The sequence below is a fragment of the Cupressus sempervirens genome, chromosome 2, assembly GCF_028749045.1.
Source record: "Cupressus sempervirens isolate cs-2001-9-10 chromosome 2, ASM2874904v1, whole genome shotgun sequence".
NCBI lineage: Eukaryota > Viridiplantae > Streptophyta > Pinopsida > Cupressales > Cupressaceae > Cupressus > Cupressus sempervirens.
In genome coordinates this window covers 167,506,349-167,520,052 of record NC_143119.1, presented here as the reverse complement: position 1 = coordinate 167,520,052, position 13,704 = coordinate 167,506,349, and the positions used below count along the sequence as shown (strand labels likewise).

General features: G+C 33.7%; 2 pseudogenes; both read left to right on the top strand.

Moving 5' to 3' along the window:
* The first annotated feature begins 551 nt into the window (after positions 1–551).
* On the top strand, positions 552–2,915 carry LOC149571581 (receptor-like protein kinase THESEUS 1 pseudogene; annotated as a pseudogene).
* A 666-nt stretch (positions 2,916–3,581) lies between these two features.
* LOC149571580 (LEAF RUST 10 DISEASE-RESISTANCE LOCUS RECEPTOR-LIKE PROTEIN KINASE-like 2.4) overlaps positions 3,582–13,704 on the top strand; it is a 76,171-nt pseudogene continuing 66,048 nt past the window's right edge.

The window sequence follows — 13,704 nt, the reverse complement described above, 5'->3', positions numbered from 1 at the left end:
AAGATAATACTACTCATAGGCACAATGAGGAATCATCTCTCTTAGTTGAATCACTTAAGGCTGGAGAGAATTTTTCTAAAGAAAATATAATCAGTGAGAAAAATGAAGAGTCCATGACAACTAGCGGTTCGATTCTAAGAAAACAAGAGATGTCCTAGTTTCCAAAAGTACAACTATCAGCAAATGAGGCTATTCCTCATAGTGATAAAAAATTGGTCAACAAGGACCCCATGGTAGAATTTATTTGTTTTGAAGAAAAGGTAATGATTAATTCTCTTGATGAGTCTTATGTTGAATAGAAAGTGAGGTCATGTTTTGCTAAAGCTGAAAATATGGTCGAAGAGTTGATAAGCAAAATTGAAAGAGAAATAAATGGGGATCATGCTTCAAATTTTTGTTTTCCTAAAAATTATCTTGAAAAAACTGTGCTGGCTACATTATATTTTAGTGATCATCATACTAAATCTAAGAATGTAACTTCTTATGAGGTGGATGAAAGTGATAATGAATTACCTTGGAAGAGGCACTGGTAAAAAGAACTTTTCTAGCCTATGAAGATTCTTGAAGATCATGAAGGAAAGCATCCTGTAGGAGACAAAGAATTAGATGAAGATTTTTCTAGTCATGAAATGAAAATTGAGCAATCCTTGGTGCCAGCCACATATGATTCTTCTTCTTTAATCAATTCAAATATTAAAGTTTTGAGTTTAGAAGGACATTTCTCAAATTTGATAAATGCTAAGGATGAAGAAGATATTTCAATTCCATTAGAATCTATGAGTAATGAAGGATCATCCAGTTTCAGCCTGGGTTTGAAGGTTGAAGTGGTTATTAATAGTGTGTCTAATGCTGGTATTTTTGATAAAGGTGATATTGTTGGTAATGAAATAAACACATGTAACTATCTTCCAGCAACATGTATAAAATATGGTGATTGTTTTTCTTCTTCACCAAAGAAGTTACAACATGTGGAAAATGGGGATGCATTTTTCAGCTCTGGTTCAAAATCAGAAGATGTTTTTGTCAGTACTTGCAAATGAGAAAATGAAAACGATAATGCTGAAAAGGATGAAATGAATTATATTCCAGTAATGCATCCAGAATATGTTGAATATTTTCTTCCATCACAAAAGTTTGAGTATGCAAGGAAGGATGTATATGGAAGCATAGACAAATCAAAGGTCTATAATGAGGCATGGCTATTTGGAAAGATCTTGAGAGTCATCATGTTGAAAAAGGCTTTGGGGCTTAAGTTCAATAGTGAAGGCATAGCTAAAGATTACCTATGTTGTTTTGAATTGATGAAGCATCTTCCTCTATTCAAAAGAGGTTCATACTTTTCTCTTCCCTTGAATGGCCACATATGAATCTTTCTTTATCGTTGGTCCTATTGGTGAGGTTCCCTCACCTTTTGTAAATAAGTTTTCTTTCCAATTTTGGTGTGTCTAGTGTAGCTTCTTCTTTCTTAGTCTATTGTGGTTGTTTTCTCTCGCTTTGTTTTAGTCTGCCCTGCTCCCCTCCACCCTCCCTATATGCACTTTCTTATTGATTTTTCTTTGACTCCATAGCCCAATGGATAAGGCACTTGCTTAACTAGAGATACTGGATTCTAAATGCACCTTGTAGTACATATTCCCCAGTCAGAGCCAGCTATAGGCACACTTTTAGTACCCCTATTTCAAAATTTCAATATTTTCTTGTCCTGGTCAGTTTTTGCATAAGTTACCTAAAATCTCTTTAAACATGGAAGTTCAAATACCAAAGTTTAGATTGAGATCTATATCTACAGGTTCAAACTTCAGTTCAGGTGTTTGGTGATATTATTGTCAGAGTGTAAATATGGAGGCAAAGGCCGTTGTGATGATCATTATAGTTTTGAAACAAGTTGTCAGCACTAAGGTTATTATGAATGAGGTTATTCAGATACTATTATGATGATCATAGTAGAAAATGTCTTAGCTCCTGCATGGTTGCCTCTTCCATTGCATGGAGGAAATTCTCCTAGTATGGGCAATAAAGTTTTAATGATATCCCATAAGAGTGGCACTAGGAGCTATATGTCCTCTACATGATCAAACCTTGTTCAGTACTTCACATTTGCTAAAATTCAGGAAGCCACAAATAAATTTGACGAGAGTTTGCTTTTGGGTGTTGGTGGATTTGGCAAAGTATATAAAGGGCATCTAGAAGATGGAACTAAAGTCGTTGTCAAGCGAGGTAATCCAAGATCTGAACAAGGTCTCACTAAATTTCAAATAGAGATTGAGATGCTGTCAAAGCTTCGCCATCATCATCTTGTATCTCTGATTGGTTATTGTGAGATGATTCTTGTCTATGAATATATGGCCAATGGGCCTCTTTGTAGTCATTTGTATGGCTCAAATCTCCCCCACTTTCCTGGAAATAGAGGCTTGAAGTATGCATAGGAGCTATAAGGTGTCTTCACTACCTTCATACTGGAGAACCTCAAGGTATCATTCATCATGATGTCAAGACCACAAATATTTTACTTGACGAGAATCTAGTTTCCAAGGTGATAGACTTGGGCCTTTCAAAGACTAGACCCACTCTGGATCAGAAACATTGGTGTTGCTGGAGGTCCTATGTGCAAGATTGGTGCTAAATCCAGTTCTTCCTAGAGAGCAAGTTAATATAGTAGAGTGGGCAATGCATTATCAAAAAAGGGCATGCTTGATCAGATCATTGATTCTCATCTTTCTAGCACCATCAATCCAAGCTCTCTCAAAAAGTTTGCGGAGACGGCTGAGAAGTGTTTGGAAGAACAAGGTATCGATAGGCCTGCCATGGGAGATGTTCTATGGAATCTGGAATATGCTTATCAACTTCAGGAGATAGCAATGAGGAATGATCCAGATGAGAATAGTACAAATCATATTGCAAAGATTCCTTTGTGATACACACAACCTGAGCCTTTTGATAATAGCATCATTAATAGAGGTTACTGCATGATTGACATATGTACCTATCCAACTACCTCTCTAGGAATGGCAGTGCCTGGTCCTCATATTAATTGCAGGAGCCTATCCACACTATCCAATTGAGAAGAAGCCACGACACAAATAGTTCCAAAAGATAGGATATTCAAATCTAAGGAGTGATAAAGATGTTAAGAGCCTGTGGGTCTGTCTGTAGTTGAACATATGCACATGGATAGAATATTGATCAGATTGCACATCAACATATCTTCATTCACTTCAACATCTTATATATTAATGACACCCTAAGTGAAAGACATTACATGGAAAATGAATAGGAACAACGCTGAAACCATACTCGAATTGAGGATCAGGTCGATCTCATAAAAAAGAATCCATGCATAGTAATAATATAAATAAGAAGTTGCTTGATGAAAGATGAGGGAGATATATGGTTAATGATAGCCGACAGTTTGGAATTTTTTTGTAATTTCTAAGTTAGGAGAATGGCTCTAGATAGAAGGAACTACTGACAACCTATAGATACAACTGTTGAGATTTGCTAACAAGGTAGGAGTGGCGGACATTGTGGGAAGAACTGTTGAAAACCTTAAAGATGAAAGTGAACCTTACCGTCGGATGGTAATGGAGACAATTAAAAAGGTGGTTGCGAGCTTGGGTGCTTCAAATATTGATGCTCGCTTGAAGGAATTGTTGATTGATGGTATACTTTATGCTTTTCAAGAGCAGACCAAAAATGATGAAAATGTGATGTTGAATGGTTTTGGTGCCGTAGTGAGGGAGCAGAGTTTGTACCTGCTCAAGAATGGATGAGAATCTGCTTTGAACTGTTGGAGATGATGAAAGCCCATAATAAGTGGATTCGAATGGCAACAGTAAATACATTTGGATACATTGTAAAGGCAATTGGACAATAAGATGTGTTTGCCAAAATATTAGATTTAACGTGTTGCTAAGGCAAATTGTTGATCAGTTCCATGCATGTTACAGCAAGCTATTGAGTTGTCAAAGAAAAATGTATTGGCAATTATAGGACCATAATCCTCTATGATTGCTCATACTATTTCTCACATAGCAGATGGACTTAGTGTGCCACTTTTATCATTTGGAGCAAGTGATCCAAGTCTCTCTTCACTTCAGTACTCTTATTTTCTTCATTTGACACATAATGATCTCTCACAGATGTCAGCAATAGCAAATGTAATTGGTTTCTTCAATTGGAGACAGGTAATTGCAGTTTACGTAGATGATGACTACGAAAGAAATGGAATAACTACCTTGGGTGATGCACTTGGGAATAAAGCTAATATTGTTCATAAATATTGAATGCCTCTAGACATTTTGAGAAGTAGCCTGAGTGATAGCTTGAAAGATTTGGCTTTGATAAAAACTAGAGTTTTTGTTGTTCATATGAATCCAGATGTCAGTCTGAAATTTTTCTCTGAAGTACACTACCTTCAAATGTTGAGCAATGGCTATGTATGGATAGCCATAGATTGGCTATTTTCTACTCTGGATTCCCTTGAGCTTGATTTAGATACAATAAAATCACTACAAGGGCTCATTTCTGTGCGGTGACATATTCACAATTCCTATCAGCAACATGATTTCTTGGTAAGATGGAATAATCTACAAAAAGTTGGAAATGTTGATTCAGGCCTCAATGTGTTTGGATTGTATGCTTATGATACAGTGTGGGAAATTGCACATGCTATTGATACCTTTCTGGGAAAAGGAGGAAATACATCCTTTACAGATTATCCTCACCTATCCACTACAAGTGGAAGTGTTTCAGAGCTACCAAAGCTTAATTTCTTCAAAGGAAGTCCACAGTTGCCCAAAATATTATTGCAAACTAACATTACAAGCTTAATAGGTCAAGTTCAACTGGATGAAGGAGGTGACATGCTTGGTTCAACTTTTGAGATAATTAATATAGCTGGAAAGGATTTTTGCATAGTGAGCTACCGGTCAAATATATCAGGCTTATTTGTTATTCCTCCTGAGAAGAGACGTGTCAGTTCAGAAAACAATGCAGGTTCAAATAGAACGGTGTATGATATTATATGGATGGGTGATAGCAAACAGGTGCCTCAAGGCTGGACAATCTCAGACAATGGTAGGAGGTTTTAGATTGGAGTTCCTTGGAAAGGAGAAGAATTTGAAAAGTTGGTGAAAATAGAAGGCCACCAGCCAGCAAGCAGGTTAGATGAAAGTGACTAATCAACTCCTTAAAAGAAAGAGTCACCGCCAAGCAGAGATAATTGAAAAGGGTTCTTCTTTTTCTCAAATACAGTCAGAGAGCTGAGGGGAAGGGGAGGGCATTTTAGTTTAATTTTTCATTTAATTGCATGTAGAGGGTCGGAAAATTTTGGTGTGAAGTACTATCTGTTGCAGAGATAATTGAATGGCACTTTGTTTCAATCATTTTCCATTCCAGTAGGTACTATAATTTGTTAGTGTTTCCTGTTTGTGTTTCAGAGAACTAAGAAAGAACAGAGTTTCATTTCCCCTATTTTTTGGAATTCAAATGGATGTAATAAATATTGTTATATTTCGTTTGATGAAAGGATTCTGTTAGTTTTCCTAACTCATCAGTTGTAGTTTAGATTTAGATTTCAACTTATTTTAGTCTGGCACAGATGGACTTATGAATCTATAAGAAGTGTGGATACATAAATCTATTTTGATTTTGAGAAATTTTTCTTGCCTTAATTAAGTTCTAGTTAGGCTTACTTTGGTTTGCCTCTCATGCTCTCGAGTTAAGAGCATGCCCCATTTTAGATAAGTAGAAACAAATGTAATTCATTGAAGATTATTCCTATAGGGAGCTATACCTACCAATTTAGAGAAAATCCGATAACCATAAAATGGCTTTTCAACTGTTGTGAATAAATATTTTTCATAATCTGGGCATTAAGAGTCATAATTTCATGAAAGATAAAAAGAACAAATCTGTTTACCAACACTAAGCATCAACTACGTCATCTTCACTTAGTCACTACTATTATTTCCTAACACTCAATACTTATTAGATCTTACTAATGCTCAAAACCTATTGTATTTCTGAGCACTCGACACCTACTAAATTTTTCTTGGCCTTAATTAATTTTGTTTGGGTTACACTATTTTCTGGACTAGGCTTGGTAGACACTTGTTATGCAAACACTTCTTCTTGTCTTAGCCAAAGTAACCATTTACTTTATCCATAATTAGATCAACAATACATCATATCATCTATGTCTTACTTGGTCTTAGTGCTCCTTTTATACACTAAAGAAATCAACCTTTCTCTCAGTACTTTTGTAATGATATATTTTCAAATAGTATTCATCAATTAAATAGATGATAGAATTTAGACCAAAAATAAATTTCCTCACTAACAAGAAGCAAGTTTGACATCATTGACAAAATAATGATTTTTCTAGCATATTTCCACACTTCAAACAATCTCCCTCTTTGGCGTTGATCGATAACCTATAAACACAATAATACCAAAAAGAAATTTAATACCTTTGAAACTCTCCCTCTATAAGTATGTATCCTTCCTCTATATAGGGTAATGAAAACTTATTTTTGCTAATGTATCTTCTCCCTCTTGCTTTTATAAAAATTAATAGGCATTAGTGTATCTCTCTCCTTCATCAGGTTATATCTCTCTCATTCTATGTATCACTCGCTCTTAAGATATTCAATATATAAATATCTCATTAGAGTATCTCTCCCTCAAGGTATCTTCCCCTCAATTGTTGTGTATCTCTTCCTCTTTGACAATAATGCCAAAGGCTTTTCATCTCAACATGTATATGTTATCAATTAGGTTCTCCCTCTATCATCTTTCTTGTGACTATAAATATTCTTTCCCAAATCCTTCATTATTTTAGGCAGCTCTAGAATTAAGATCCACTATATCAAATTGTAAAATATTGCATTCAACTCAGTTGATGCAGAGAACTACTCTTGCTTCTTAAGTAGCTTTTGAGAGGAGTATCACCCCTAGTTTACCTCTTAGATACTCATGTGCATCCTCAAGTAAATCCTTTTTCAATATATCAACTATCTATTCTTTTGTATTCACATATTCTATTCTCACTTCATTATCTTGAACCAACTCTCTCAAGTAATAATACTTGATTGCAATGTGCTTTGTCTTTGTATGCATCACAAGATTCTTAGATATGTTCATAATACTTGTATTTTCATAGTAGAGTATTATAGGTTCAATAATTTCCTCCTTCATTCCTTTGAGTAACTCGCGTATCCATACTACATTTGTACAATTCACTATAGTAACCACATATTTAGCTTTAGCAGTGAATTGTGATATACAAGTTTGTTTCTTACTACTCCATGAGACTAATGTTTTTCCTAAGAAATATTCTCCACCACTTGTAATTTCTCTATCATCAATGTTTCCACTCCAATGAAAAAAATTATTGGCTCTTATTTAAAACTTATCATTCTTCTTGTAGTATAGATAATAGTTTTTGTTCCTTTCAAAGATCTAAAAATCCTTTTACCTGCCATCAAATGATTCTCCATAGGATTTGTAGAGAATCTTGCAATAATCCCAATAGTGAATGCAATGCTAGGCCTGTTATGAACTAGGTATTACAATTTTTCAATCATATACATGTACAATATTTGATTTACTTTATTAGAATCATCAGTCTTTGATAGTTTATGTCATGTCACCATAGGAGTACTAACATGTTTTGAACCTTCCATAGCAAATATTTTCAATATTTCCTTCACATACTTGGATTGAGTGATGTAAATACCATGTATCATCTGATATGTTTTTTGGAAGCATGAATGTTGATGATACTTCTATGGGGGAGTATCATAGAAACATGATTAGATCATTATCATGATGATATGTTACATTCATGACTGTGTTTGTCGTTGATGTTAACATAACAATTTTTCGTGGTATCTGATAGAAGAACAACGATAAAGATCAAGTTGGTATAGATCACTACTTGAGCATTTTCACTAACTAAGGTTAAAGAGAGAAGAAAGAGTTAAGTTGAAAACCCTTGAACAGAATGACATTATAGAAAGAAGAAATAGGTCAGTAATAGAAGTAACAGAGCTATGTTAGCTGAGAATTATGTATCTAAGATGTTTTGTAGAGAAGTTGTTAATATAGTAGTCTACACTATGAACAGAGTGCAAGTTAAGATAGACAAAAACAAGACCCCTTATGAACTATGGTTTGGTCACTCACATATAGTTCAGTATTTCAGAAATTTTTGTGGCAAATTTTACATGAAAAGAGTCGATGATATTGATAAGTTTGATGCTAGAAGTGATAAATGTATGTTTCTTAGTTATTCATTGAAAAGAAGAGGCTATAGATGTTATAATCTAAGAACTAAGACTATTTTTGAAAGTAAAAATATAAGAGTTGATGAGAAATTTAGGATAAAATAAAGAATAGTTGATTACAATTTTGATAATGAGAATGTTGTTACTAAACCAAGGTATGGTGAAGTATTCTTCGAGACTAACAATGATTTGCAGAATGAAGGAGCTCAAAGAGATGAAAGAATCTTAGAACCTTCAATGGAGCTAAGAGTTTAGATAACAATTCCTACTTCTAGTAAGGATATGAAAAAGAGTCGTCCACTAGAAAAGATCATCAGAAGAGGAGAAAAATATGTAATGAAAAGAATCAGAATCAATGAAGAACTATGTATGATATCTCGAGTTGAACCAAAGAATGTAGATGAAACATGTAAAGATGACTATTAGAAGAAAGCTATGAAAGAAGAATTGGGTTAGGTGGTGAAGAATGAGACATGGAAATTGGTCTTAAGATTAGTAGACAAGAATGTGATATGAACAAAATGGGTATTTAGGAACAAGGTGAATGGACAAGGTGAAGTTGTAAGGAACAAAGAAAGATTGGTATGTAAAGGTTACTCACAACTAGAACTAATAAACTATGATAAAACCTATGCTCCTTTGGGAAGAATAGAAGTAGTAAGGTTATTCTTAGTCTATCTAGCACATAAGAAATTCAAAGTGTCTCAAATGGATGTCAAGTCAACATTTCTAAAAGGAGAACTTGAAGAAGAGGTATACATAGAATAGCCTCAACATTTTCCTTTAACATATGATAAGGACATAATATACAGATTGAAGAAAACATTGTATGGCATGAAATAAGAACCTAGGACTTTGTATGCAAGGTTGGACAAGAATTTAACAAAGCTTGGATTTAGCAAAGGTATAATACATAATAATATATACTAGAAAGACATAGGTGATGGATTGATGATTTTGGTAATATTTGTTGATGATATCATACTTGGAGGAAATGATGATGAAAATGACAAATTTGTAGAAGAAATGAATAAGGAATTTGAAATGAGCATGATAGGAGTAACGAAATACTTCCTAGTATTACAAATTGTGTAGGACATAGAAGGAATCTTTATTTCTCAGGCTAAGTATTTGAAAGATCTACTAAAAATATTTGGTTTGGAAACATGTAAACTAGTTGGAACACCTATGGTAACTAGACATGAGTTATCTACAAAGGATGAAACACCTACTATTGAACAAAAGAAGTACATATTTGTGTTTAGAGGGTTACAATATCTGACTCACACAAGGCCAAATATAGCAAATGTAGTTGGAATTGTTGTAAGATTTCAAGATTATCCTAGAGAAGCACATTATGTAGTAGTCAAAAGGATATTTGGATACCTTAAAGGAATACTAGAGTTTGGATTGTGGTATGAAAGATTAATGCTGACTAGGAAGGTTGTATGGATGAAAGAAAGAGCACCAGTGGTGGAGCCTTCTTTCTTGGAGGAAGACTAGTTTCTGGGTTAAGCAAGAAGCAAGACTCTACCTCATAGAGTACAATAGAAGTAGAATATGTTTCAGCAACAAACATTTGTAATCAAGTCATTTGGATGAAGCAAATGTTGAAGGATATAAGGATAGAATTCAGTGAACTCATATATTGTAGTAACACAAGCGCAATTAATATTTATAAGAATCTAGTGTTGCATTCTAAGACTAAGTACATTTCTATCAAATATCACATGTTGAGAGAGAAAGTTGCAAAAAAGGGAATTAAATTAGAGTATGTAAGCACCAAAGAGTAGATTGCATATGTGCAATTGTGTATGTGCATTTTAGTATGGTTGTTGTTTACTTTGATTGAATGCTTATGATTATTTAAGGTTGATAATTATTGGATAACTGATTCACCCCCACTCCACCCCCACCCCCCCTCTCGCCTCCTAGTTATCATGAAGGACTAATATTTCTAACAATACTTGCAAGCCAACAAATAATTTTATCTCTCCAAAAATAGACATTTCAAACTCTTCCTTCATTTCATTGGTAGATGTCTAACACAATGCATTTTTTCTTCCAAATATGATACTTGGCCAACATTGGGTTACTCAACATCAAATATATCTTCTTTTCTTGGTCGCTACTATTATTTCCTAACACTTGAACCTTAGTAGATTTTACTGATTCTCAGTACATATTACGTTTTTGGACACTAGACACCTATTGAATTCTTCTTGGCATGAACTTAGTTTGTTCGACCAGGTTTGGTAGACACTTTCTATGCATATGCTTCTTCTTATCTTAGCTAAAGTAACCATTCACTTTAGCCTTAAGTAGATCAAAAATTCAATGTATCATCCATGTCTTACTTGGTCTTAGTGCTCCTTTTATACACCAAATAACTCAACATTTCTCTAGGTACTCTTGTTATCATATATTTTCAAATCCTCTTCATCAATCAAATAAATGACAACATTTAGACCAAAAAGCATGGTTTATTGGACCTACTTTCATTATATAGAATCTTTGGTTGGAGCAGAATCATAGGATTTTTTGCAACTCAATTTTGGGAGTCACTAAATTGTGGTTAAAGATTTTGAGCATGCTCTAAGAAACTATATATATATATATATATATATATATATATATATATATATATATATATATATATATATATATATATATTCTAAGTATGATATGTTTGTATATATTTTCCCTAGAGATAGTAGTACTATGAGGAATTTGGAATTGGTGGACAAGGGAGTGGGCACCATAGGTGGTAATAGATCTCCTTCAATCAAGAGAAGGTTTTGTAGAGATGGGAGGTGGAGACCACCCCCGAATGGTGTCCTAAATATTAATAATGATGCTTCCTCTCATGAAAATATTGGGCAAGTAGGTATTGGTGGCATATGCAAAGGTAAGGATTGTGAAGTTATCTTTTTTTTCCTTGTCTATAGATGGAATCCCTTATTATTAATATGTCTATTGAGTGGGGATGTTCTTTGGGATGGGAGAGAATTATATGTGAGCTAGATTATTAGATTATTATGGATATGATAAATAACCTGAATGTGGTTTATGTTAATTGGAAATTAGCCTCTATTGTTAGAGAGGTTTTGTATCTAAGTAATCATGTGGTTTGGGTCTCCTTTTCACATATTCCTAGGGAATGGAATGGAGTGGCTGATGTTTTGGAAAAATTGACATCAGAGAATGGAGTTGGTTAGGATATTGCATGATAGGATAGGCTTCCTAATGATTATCTTGGAATTTTTGAGTAGTTACAAGAAAAATATAGGATTCAATAGTTTTGGTGGTTATTTTTGGAGTTGTTGGGCCTTAGGCTTATTGTATTGCTTTTGTTCTAATTGAATAATTTTTTACCCCCTTTTTCAAAAACTCACAAGAAATAAAAATATGTTTGCATAAACACCATGATGACAAGTGAGGTGAGTTATATATCTAATGTTAGTAAATGGGAAACCAAAATGATGACCAAATTGGAATCTTTACTAAATTCATGGGAAGGTGATAAATTCAAGTGGGATGAATATATCATTAAGATTATAGAGGTTTGAACCTATGGTACTACTAAAGGCTTAGCAGAAATGTCCAATATAGTTGTAGATGTTGACTTCATGTTCATTGCAAGGTCTAACTTGGAATGGAGAAACATGACCATTGAAGAGGGCTTAGGTGAAACATTAGAACTCCTAAGAGAAATGAAGCATCTTAAACAAATTGTGGACAATAACATCAAGTGAATTGGCATTAGAATTATGGAAAATGAAGACAAAGATGACAGAGGAATAGATGATTTATATGTGTCCTTTCATGACAAGATGAAAATAATGAAGGAGATCTAGGAAATGACATTCAAGGATTTTATTACCATTGTCCACGTAGATTTCATGATGATTATATGCAAGGATCACATAGAAGTGCACAAGAAAAAGATGAATCATGTCCACAAGTTCAAGTGCATGTAGAAATTGAGGTTGGAGTATATTGGAGTACCACTACAAAAGTAACTAATTTAATTCATATCCATATAAAATAAATGGAAGGATCTAGGTAGTGGACTTCTAGAAAACCTAGAGAAACAAGCCCACATCTAAAACTGGGAATTAATTAGCTATTAGTGGCTAATAGCCATAGCATACTTTCCTCTTGTTTAATTTTTTTAAAGACATATTAATTAGTGTTAGTTTATAACTCCTAGGAAATTTAGTTTTGAATATAAACACCTTGCATGGTATATAAGTTTGTTTCTATGATTTTGAGAGGGTCAACTCTCTAGATACTAGAACACTTCCATTAGATTATCTAATTTTGGATTAGTGGTACTTTTATACTTGAGGCAATGATATATGACATTTTATGGTTTTGTATATGAGTCTAGGTTGTTAAATGTTATGGTTTATTAAAAATAATCACTAATTGTAATATGGGAATGAATGTTATGTTAAGAAATTTCATCTTTTGCATTGTGTATTGATATTGTATCTAAAATAAAAAAGAAACCTTCATTTATTCTTTTCTATCTTGATTTTCTCTTATTAATAATCAGGCATGTAGCTAATAATTATTGTGATATTTGAATTAATCTTAAACTTGCACATTCTTTTCATTATTATGCACTAAGTGTTAGGCCTTATACTTTTAGGTCAAAATTAATTTTAGAAATTATTCTTTTAAAATAAGATTAAATTGCATAATATTTTAAGTGAGGAAGTTATACCTATTGAATATAGAGAGTTCTCTATTAAAGGAACTCATTTTTTTAGTGATTTTTTCTAAGCTTTGGAAGAGAGTCAAGAATCAGTTAAAATCTTTAAGGGAAAAAGTGTCCAATAAAAAAGAACCTTTACTTTCTTTGGAAGATAATGAGACTACTAAATCTGTAACTAGTACATTAACATGATCTTCAAAAGATTGGGCTAGAGAGCCAAAAACCAAGGGAGACACTGAGGACTCTAGCTTCACATTACGAGATCTCAAGGAGGACTTACCAAAAACCATTAAAGGAAGAGGTGGTTGGGTAACCTCCTAAAATCCACCCTGCTACTAGGCTCCAAACAAAGAGTTGATAACCTCTTTTTGCTTTCCAGATGCCTTCTCTATCTAAATAAGTTTAGAAATATAAACAAAAGGAGGGGGTAGTAAGGTGGGATTATAAAACATTGAAGGAGCCTCTTTCTTCTTCTTATTTGGTTATTTTTTAGCCTAGTATCAATTTTTTTTACAAAAAAAAAAAGGAAAAGGGAAACATTCAAACTCCACTTCCTTCATAAATATGCCTTGATTTGAGTTAATTGAAATCACCAGGGGAGATTCTCCAATCTACCTATGTTGACAAGAACCCTAGCATAAAGGAGTCTATATTTAGCACTTGTTCTTGGGTCAATATAGAGGAGTTCCCTGA